This window comes from Mauremys mutica, chromosome 6, assembly GCF_020497125.1.
Source record: "Mauremys mutica isolate MM-2020 ecotype Southern chromosome 6, ASM2049712v1, whole genome shotgun sequence".
NCBI lineage: Eukaryota > Metazoa > Chordata > Testudines > Geoemydidae > Mauremys > Mauremys mutica.
Window position 1 is genome coordinate 88,107,608 of NC_059077.1, and position 9,121 is coordinate 88,116,728.

At 40.9% G+C, this 9,121-nt stretch overlaps 1 protein-coding gene across 1 annotated transcript in view; it reads right to left on the reverse strand.

Annotated features, from left to right (window-relative positions):
- RCL1 (RNA terminal phosphate cyclase like 1) overlaps nucleotides 1-9,121 on the reverse strand; it is a 103,097-nt gene that overhangs the window by 58,215 nt on the left and 35,761 nt on the right. The gene's annotated exons all lie outside the window — the stretch shown is intronic.

Sequence of the window (9,121 nt, forward strand, 5' to 3'; positions counted from 1 at the left end):
GATTTGCCTGATTCCAGCTGACCGTGACCAGTTAGCCACCTGCATACCTACATTAATGCAATCCCTATAATAAACTTCTATTTGCACCAAGGGAAGTTACTTTGGCTGGAAATCGGGGTAAGCACCATCAGTGCAAATAGAAGCTTTGTCTCTCTTTTACAAGGGGCTTGCAGTTACAAAGCTGCACCAGTGGCTGGAATCGGGGCCAAAACGAAAAAGAACACACCAGCATAACTAGGGGTGACTTAGTCCTATAGAATACATATTGTGTTATATCCCCACAGGAAGTGATGCCTAAGTTACCCAAAAGGTGCAACAAACTTTAGAATTTGCAACATTGTCTAAAGTAGAGTTTCCAGTGGCATGTTGACAGATAGAAATCAAATCTTTACATTTGAGAATACAGAAAGTACTGCTATTTACGTATTATAGAGGGAGTGGAAATAAATGGCTGTAAGCAACACATCTCAAAGAACACTTACCAGAAAGGTATGTAACATTTCCCCTCTCAACCCATATGGAAACACTAATAAAGTCTTTAGGTGACTATTTGTGTAATTTCTGAGTCATTTTAAATAAAACAAGAATTTTTATTTTATCCCTCTTTGGTTCTCAACTCCACTCCCCCTGCTGACCACTCCTCTTCACTCAATTGCCCTTCTTCTCCTATTCTTTGTAGCCAACACGCAGATCTGGTTCCCTTCCACTCTTCTGCCTCAAAAATGGGAGGTACAAGATAGATAACAGCGAAGTTGCCAAGTAAACAGCACTAGAAGAAATATACAAGCTGAAATGAAGTGAATAGAATTTCTATTCAGTGCAGAATTTCATTCTAAGGTTCTCTGGACTTTATTATTTGAAATGGCCTTTTTTTCCTCTGGGTCAGACTGGGGAGTCATGGGCTGGGACAAGAGAGAACAGAAACCTATGAGGGTGCTTTCCCCCTGGAGATAATGGGGGAGGCAAAGGGAACTTTCATTCCTTTTGCCCTAGAAAGTGGGTGGGAGCCAAGGGACCTGGAGCTCCTTTATTTGCCTTGAGGATAAGGAGATATGGGGAAGGGAAGAGGAAAGAGATTGGGAGTTGAGGTCGGTGGAAGGATCTGGAGCTCCTCTTATGCCTTGGGGTGGAGGGTTGGAGAGTGGAGAGGGCCAAGGGTCCTTTTTATACTGGGTGTTGCGTGTTTGTGGAATTTCTAATTAACTGACTCAGCTGCTACTGGATATTCTGAAAACAGCCTGAGTGATAGCACTGAGTGAAAGGAGACATAAGTTACTACAACTTCTCTAGGGTGCGTGGGAACTGAAAAAGGTGACCGATGAGCGCAGGTGGTGATATTTTTGTAAGGAGCAGCCAGGAGAACAAAAGGAAACACATTATGGATCAGCTTGCCCATGGCAAATTCTGTGCTGGGGCTTGTTCACATGAAATGGGGAAAGGAATGCATATTTTCTCACTTTAGATTGTTATTTACAATAGTTTGAAATAGTAAGAACTCCCAAACATCAAAAGCTGAATTTAAAAACAAAATAACAAACATAGGATGCAAGGGCTGAAGCTGTCATGAAGAATATTCAACACTATTAGGAGGAAGGACAATGGCATTTAAGCTAAAATCCAATCAAAATTACTTTTTATTTTAGTCATGAAGTGAAATCTCAGTTAAAAACAAATCCAGTTCCAAACTGCTATTCTGCTTTTCAGAGCTCTGCAAAGGCCTGTCCCACACCAACTCTGCCTGCATACCACCTACAGCCTGCCCATTCATTCTGGTATTGGCTCCCTGCTCACTACAGGTTTTGCTCCTTCTCTTGCACTGTTCCATCTACAGTATCTCTGCCTCCCTTAAAGCTACTGAGTCCTCTCCTCCATATACATGTTGCCTCAAAACCATCTTTCCCACACCATTGCCCACAATTTTTAGCCTAATACAGGAATCCAGCATAATTTCAATATATATTCAGAATAAACATATCTAAGATAGGAATGATGCTAAGAGAACATCTACCCTTGGAAACATGGCACCATGGAATGGAATAAAGAGGGCTATTGATACCATGGCAGTAACCCACTTGAATATAAAGACTGTAGGAGTCAGTGAAGCTACACCAATTTATCCCAATTGAGGATCTGGTTTTGAGAAACACTATCTCACACTATTTGAACAAAATAGTCAGTTCTATTTCTAGCAGGCAGAGTAGGAACTATTGAAATGAATGTCCTCCTACAATTCCTCTTTCTTGTCCAGTACCTGACCTGTTAGCTGTGAACTCACATGTTTGCATGGTTCATTTGGGAAGAGAAGAGAAGCAGAATCAAGTAAAATTACCTGCAAGATAAATAATCTGTGGGACTGGATTTTTCTCACTTTGTCAAATATTATCTGGCAGCCCACCTAAAACATCTAATGGGGTGGATAACCTGGTACCACAAAGAACTTTGATACAAGAAGAAAGGCTGGAAAATAGAAGAAAGAAGGCCTGTGTCAAATAATTTTATGGTTATCAAAGCCTCCGAAAATGCCTACAATGAGCAACCGCATTTTTAAATGTCCTGTTAGCGACACCTATTGACCAAAATGTTGTTGACATCTATGTTAAAGATTCATTTACATTTCATTAAGGGGCAATTTTTCATCTTGAATTGAGGTAACTTGCATGCAAAAATCATTGATATGTTCTTTGGGTTTGACTGAATCCTACAAAGACCAAGATATGCAAAGATAAAGGTAAAAATCAGTCCCTTCTGAACTTTGTTGCTCCTGAGTATCACAACACTTGTGATACTTCAGATCACGCTGTGTCTGTTTATTATGTGTAGAACTGAGGATCACCTTTAACCCTGAATGTCCTTGCCTTTCCCCGTTGGAGTTCAATATACCATTCAAACATTCCTTTGTTGTCCCCCGCTTTATAATAGTTCAGATATTGGAGAATTAAATTTACATGCAATAGGTGACCTTCTGAAAATGGAAGCATAAGATAAATCATAGTTTGTTTCAGATCCTCTACTGAGATTGAATCAGTGCCAGAGGAAATTGATCTCAATAGTATTTGTGAGAGCTTTGCTGGGGCCCAGGTTCAAATACCCTTAAGGCTTGTCTACGCTTTAAAATTAATTTGGAGTAAGGTAGGGTGTGAATTTAAAGAGCAATAGCTATTCCAGAATAACTCCACATGTAGACAAGTCCTTACTCCTCACACAGTCCATCATGCCCTAAGAAATTAAGACACTCTCTATGAAGATGGCTCTGCTTCCAGGTGATCTCCTGAGAGCAGCTTGGTTCTCTTTGATCCATAGGAGACGGTGGTGTAACCCCTTTTCATTCTGCTATATTCAAGGCATAAGAACAAAGAAACAAGTGTAAGGTGGTTCATTAGTCTGCGTTTCCTGTCTTTTGAGTGGTTGTTTGATTTCTCAACCTGGATGTTGAGCTGACACTCCTATCTACAAGGAATGTCCTTATTTTTAAACAGAGTAAGAATGCCAAATAGCGCATATAATTGTCTTGATCTGGAGCTCTTGGGCTTGACAGGCTTTGAATGGATGATCAACCTTAAATAGGGTGACCAGATGTCCCGATTTTATAGGGACAGTTCCGATTTTTGGGTCTTTTTCTTATATAGGCTTCTATTACCCCCCACCCTCATCTCAATTTTTCACATTTGCTGCTCAAACTTTTTAGGATGACAAACAAGCAAAACCACTCATAGCAAATTCTATCTTGTTAGTGTGAAATCTCCCACTTTAAACATTCATCCTTAAAATGCACTGGACCAATTTTCTTCAAGCCTGGCTTATACATATGGTTTTCCAAGCATCTACAAAACTATGATCAACAGTCAAACTTAGGGTACGTCCATACTACCCGCCGGATCGGCAGGTAGCAATCGACTTATCGGAGTTCGATATATCGCATCTCATCTAGACGTGATATATCGAACTCCAAACGCGCTCCCATCGACTCCGGAACTCCACCACCGCGAACGGCGGTGGCGGAGTCGACGGGGGAGCCGCGGACTTCGATCCCGCGCCGTGAGGACAGGTAAGTAGTTCGAACTAAGGTAGTTCGACTTCAACTACGCTATTCGCGTAGCTGAAGTTGCGTACCTTAGTTCGACCCCACCCCCTAGTGTAGACCAGGCTTAAGGGTCTAATCCAAACCTGATGGAAATCAGTGGAAAGATTCCCATTGATTTCCAGGCCCTTATTTCCCTCTTCCCCTGCATCCTCCCAAGCCATTCTTTTGTTATCTATGGACAACATTTCTGCACACATGGGGAAAAGGGTGTTTTAAAGCACCCAGTACATCAAAAATGCTGGCCTGATTTTGGCTCAAACTTTCCCCAAACAATATAATCTCTGGGCAGAGATAAAGCATGGAAAAATTCACTTAAATGTGGTTTGAGAAATTTTTGAGAAAGGGGTCTCAGAAAGGAAGCTGGAATTAGAACATAAGAACATCACAGCGGCCATACTGGGTCAGACCAAAGGTCTGTCTAGTTCAGTGTCCTGTCTTCCAACAGTGGCCAGTGCCAGGTGCCCCAGAGGGAATGAACAGAACAGGTAATCATCAAGTAGGGTGACCAGATGTCCCGATTTTATAGGGACAGTCCTGATTTTTGGGTCTTTTTCTTATATAGGCTCCTATTACCCTCCACCCACCCCCTGTCCTAGTTTTTCACATTTGCTGTCTGGTCACCCTATCATCAAGTGATCCATCCTGTTGCCCATTCCCAGCTTCTGGCAAACAGAGGCTAGGGACTCCATCCCTGCTCATCCTGGCAAATAGCCATTGATGGACCCATCCTCCATGAATTTATCTAGTTCTTTTTTTAACCTTGTTATAGTCTTGGCCTTCACAATATCCTCTGGCAAGGATTTCCACAGGTTGACTGTGCATTGTGTGAAAAAATACTTCCCTTTGTTTGTTTTAAACCTGGTGCCTATTAATTTCATTTGGTGACCCCTAGTTCTTGTGTTATGAGAAGGAGTAAATAACACTTCCTTATTTACTTTCTCCAGAGCAGTCATGATTTTATAGACCTCTATCATATCCCCCCTTAATCATCTCTTTTCAAGCTGAAAAGTCCCAGTCTTATTAATCTCTCCTCATATGGCAGCCATTCCATACCCCTAATAATTTTGTTGCCCTTTTCCGAACCTTTTCCAATTCCAATATATGTTTTTTCATATGGGGCGACCACATCTGCACGCCGTATTCAAGATGTGGATGTGCCATGGATTTATATATAGAGACAATATTATATTTTCTGTCTTATTATCTATCCCTTTCTTAATGATTCCCAACATTGCTTTTTTGACTGCCGCTGCACATTGAGTGCATGTTTTCAGAGAACTATCCACAATGACTGCAAGATCTCTTTCTTGAGTGGTAACAGCTAATTTAGATCTCATCCTTTTATATGTATAGTTGAGATTATGTTTTCCAATGTGCATTACTTTGCATTTATCAACATTGAATTTCATCTGCCATTTTGTTGCCCAATCACCCAGTTCTGAGAGATACCCTTGTAGCTCTTTGCAGTCTGCCTGGGACTTAACTGGGACTTAATTCACCCTTAGCTATAGTACACAATGCCTAAGACAAGTGAAATACTGGAACTCCTCCAATTACACAAATATCTTTATAGAGAGATTAGAATTTAAGTGCTCTGATATCATGTTTCTGAGGATCTAAAGCAATGTAGCTTTATATGTGTACGAATTCTTAAGCACATGATACTGCCAAGCATGTTAGTTAACAAATTCTTGACAAAGCAACAATTGCTTCCCTGCTTCCAACTCATGAAGTTAAGCCAAAACTCTGCATGTTTCTTTTGCATTTCAGAAATGTGTGGTTGTGGAAACTCCAAATCATATAATGCTGAATTCTAGACTGTACTTAATGAGGAAGAAGTCTGATGCACTGACAGTTTTCTATTTTTCAGCTGAGCTATATTCACTACTTTTTTTGCAGAACCTTAGGACACTAATTATACAGCTACTGGTGGCTAAAAAAATGATTAGTATAAGGAAAGAGATGATAGATTCGCCTTCCAGAATGGACCATTGTGTCATCTGGTCTGATCTTCTGTAGAACACAGGCCATAGAATTTCCCCAAAATAATTCCTAGAGCAGATCTTTTAGAAAACATCCAGTCTTCATTAAAAAATTGTCCTTGATAGAGAATCCACCATGACCCTTGGTAAATTGTTCCAATTGATAATTAATTACTGTTAAAATTTTCATTTCATTTCCAGTCTAGCTGCAATTTCCAGCCATTGGATTGTGTTATACCTTTCTCAGTTAGACTGAAGAGACCATTATTAAATATTTGCTTCCTGTGTAGGTACTTGTAGACTGTAATCAAGTCACTTAACCTTCTGTTAAGATAGACAGACTCCTATTGAATTCAATAGGAATTGCTCATATGGAACAACTGCATAAATGAGCTTCAGATGTTTCCGGCTGGGTCACAGATGTTTTCAACTACACAATCCTAAGAAAATCTATATCTCATAAATCTTGATTTGCATAGAATATTCTCGGCTTTCCTCTTTCACTCATTTCTACTCTATTCCTTTGTGTTCTTTCTCTTTTCTCTTCCCCCCCCCCCCATGCACACATTGCCTCTTTGCGGCCCTTTCTGTCTCATCCCATTGCTGTCTGTTACCCTCCAAGGCCTTCTCACTGTCATTTGTTATACAAATCCCTAGTGTCAGTTCCATGTGCAGCCATATCCAAACAAAGGGAAATAATTTGCTGTCTTTCCAGACTACTATTTTACGACACTAGCATGTCCCACAACTGACTCACTCTGCCGGCAGCCAGGGTATCCTGGTGTCAGAAATCATGATAAGATGCTCCTGAGAGGGTCCCTGGAAAGAAAGCTGCAGAATACAGCTCAGCTGGCAAGTTTATGTGACGAAAGGAACAGATGCTATATGAATGTATTGCTATACTTATGCAACAAAAAGATGTATCCTCCTTCCCCTGCCTGGCACCCCACTGGTGCTTGGGACCAGGAGTCCAGGGATGATTGGATCTACAGAGGAAAGTGGCTCTGAGGGTTGTCCCATTCCCTCATCTCTGACTGACATTCAGGGGCCTAGGAGAGGGTAAGGGACGTAGCAGGTAGACCTCAATGTAGATTACAAAATTGTTAATATAATTTATTCTTAGAATACTAGGTTATTACAAACTTACCTTTACTGATTTTTTAAGATATACAATTATTTTCAGAAACATGATGCTTGGAGAATGACAGCTTATGTTTTGGTTGGTTGTTTAATTATTTGAAATATTCAAGCTAATTAAGAAAATTCTTAGGAGGGCTTTGCTTTCTCCCAATGTGACAGAGCCTTCCCCCCCCCATGTCAAAGAAAATAACAACTCGGCCATTAAATCTTGTTTGTTACCTGCAAGTGTATTTATACAGATTCTGAAGTGCAGCTTTATAACTGATTTTTTGCATTAAAATTCTATATTATTTTATGTTATACCCTGTTTTCAAAGATATGTAAAAGCATTAGTTATTAAAATGTGTGGATTCAGATAGAATATTTGATAGGAACCTTTAACTGCAAATTGTAAATGTACTGCCAATGGAAAGTTGTAAATCTAGGAACCACTTGGTCAAAAAGGTTTTAAAGGTGACCTCTGCATATTCCAAGAATGACCTAACTGTGGGGCTATATTAATGTAGAATATCCTATTTCTTTAAATAGTTTATGAGCTTTTTAGTGGTTCTCATTGTGTTCTGTGTTCTAGAAGACCTCTGAACCCAGCCAAAGCAGAAGTATAGCTGGCCTTACATGTTGTGTCTATATAATAAGCATGGTTATATGGATTCCCCAGGCCCATGTAGTTTCTTTATATTATGCTATTGTGTAAAGAGCAAAAGCCAAAACAGTGACTAATGCTCTGAAGAAGAGTCCTGGTCCTATAGCTTTTAGTTTTACACATGAGTAAAGAGCAGGCCCAGCAGCAGTGAGAAGGGCATTCAGCACATAACCAAGTTAAACTTTAGTTAATGGTTACTTAGCATGTTAAGATAAGGGTAATCAAATCTCATGCTTCAGGCACATGCTGGTGTCAGGAAAAATACTTTTCTTCTACATACAGGATTGCACAATTACATAGATAAATTAATTTAGACTTTGATGGACCAATGATGTACTGCACTACAACAAATCCTATGTGAGTTTGCCTCCTCTCTATCCTTCTATGTTGCAGCTATGATGAAACCCCACTAGAACAAGGAGCTCGCCTGTGGCAGAGTCAATGATGTTTTTTATTACAGAGCTGATTTTTGTAATATATTTACCCCTATTTTATAGCCCACGACCAGATGACTGCCTCCACTCTGTGCAGTGGCTCTACCTCTGAGCCCTTTGTCATCTGAACTGGTGTAAAACTATGTACTGGCAGAGCCGCCAAGAGTGGGTTTGGGCCCCGGTGAAATTTTTTTTGAGCCCCCCAGCAAGGGCAGACCAGCTAAACAGGGCCGATGAAGCCAGGTCCCGGGCCCCCTTCCGGACCACCGGGCCCCTGTAATTTGTACCGGCTACGCCCCCCATCGTCGGCCCTGTGCACTGGCACCCACCCTTTTCTGCATTTTCTTAGCAGCTATGAAAATATTAACCCAAGACCATTTGCCACATGGCATAGTCATCCAATATCGGACTGACAGCAACCTCTTCAGCGTTTTTTGTCTCTGTGCCAGAATTATTGTCTTGAAAAGTTTCATCTTTGTTTGCTTCTTGAGCTGCTTCACTTAGTTCCCTGGACACAGAGCTGTCTTGCAGCCTGTGAACTGTTGTACAGCAGTGCTTCATTGTCTTAGCTGGAATAGTGGACTTGTTTGCCAAGCATGATGTCCCAGCCAAGGCCTTCAAGGAGATGACTAGAGCAGTGCTAAAACTTTCACTCTGGGGGCAACGTTATAGGGTTGATATGAAATTAATCAGGAATCCCCTCTTTATCTCCTCTGTTAATTCCCACTCAGAACCTGGCAAGTCCTTTTGAACTGTGCCACTGATTCATGACCCGCGGAGGGCACCTTTACAGCTGCCCGCTTTCCTGCCCTGACAGTATCTTCTTTCTTTCCTTCTGTAT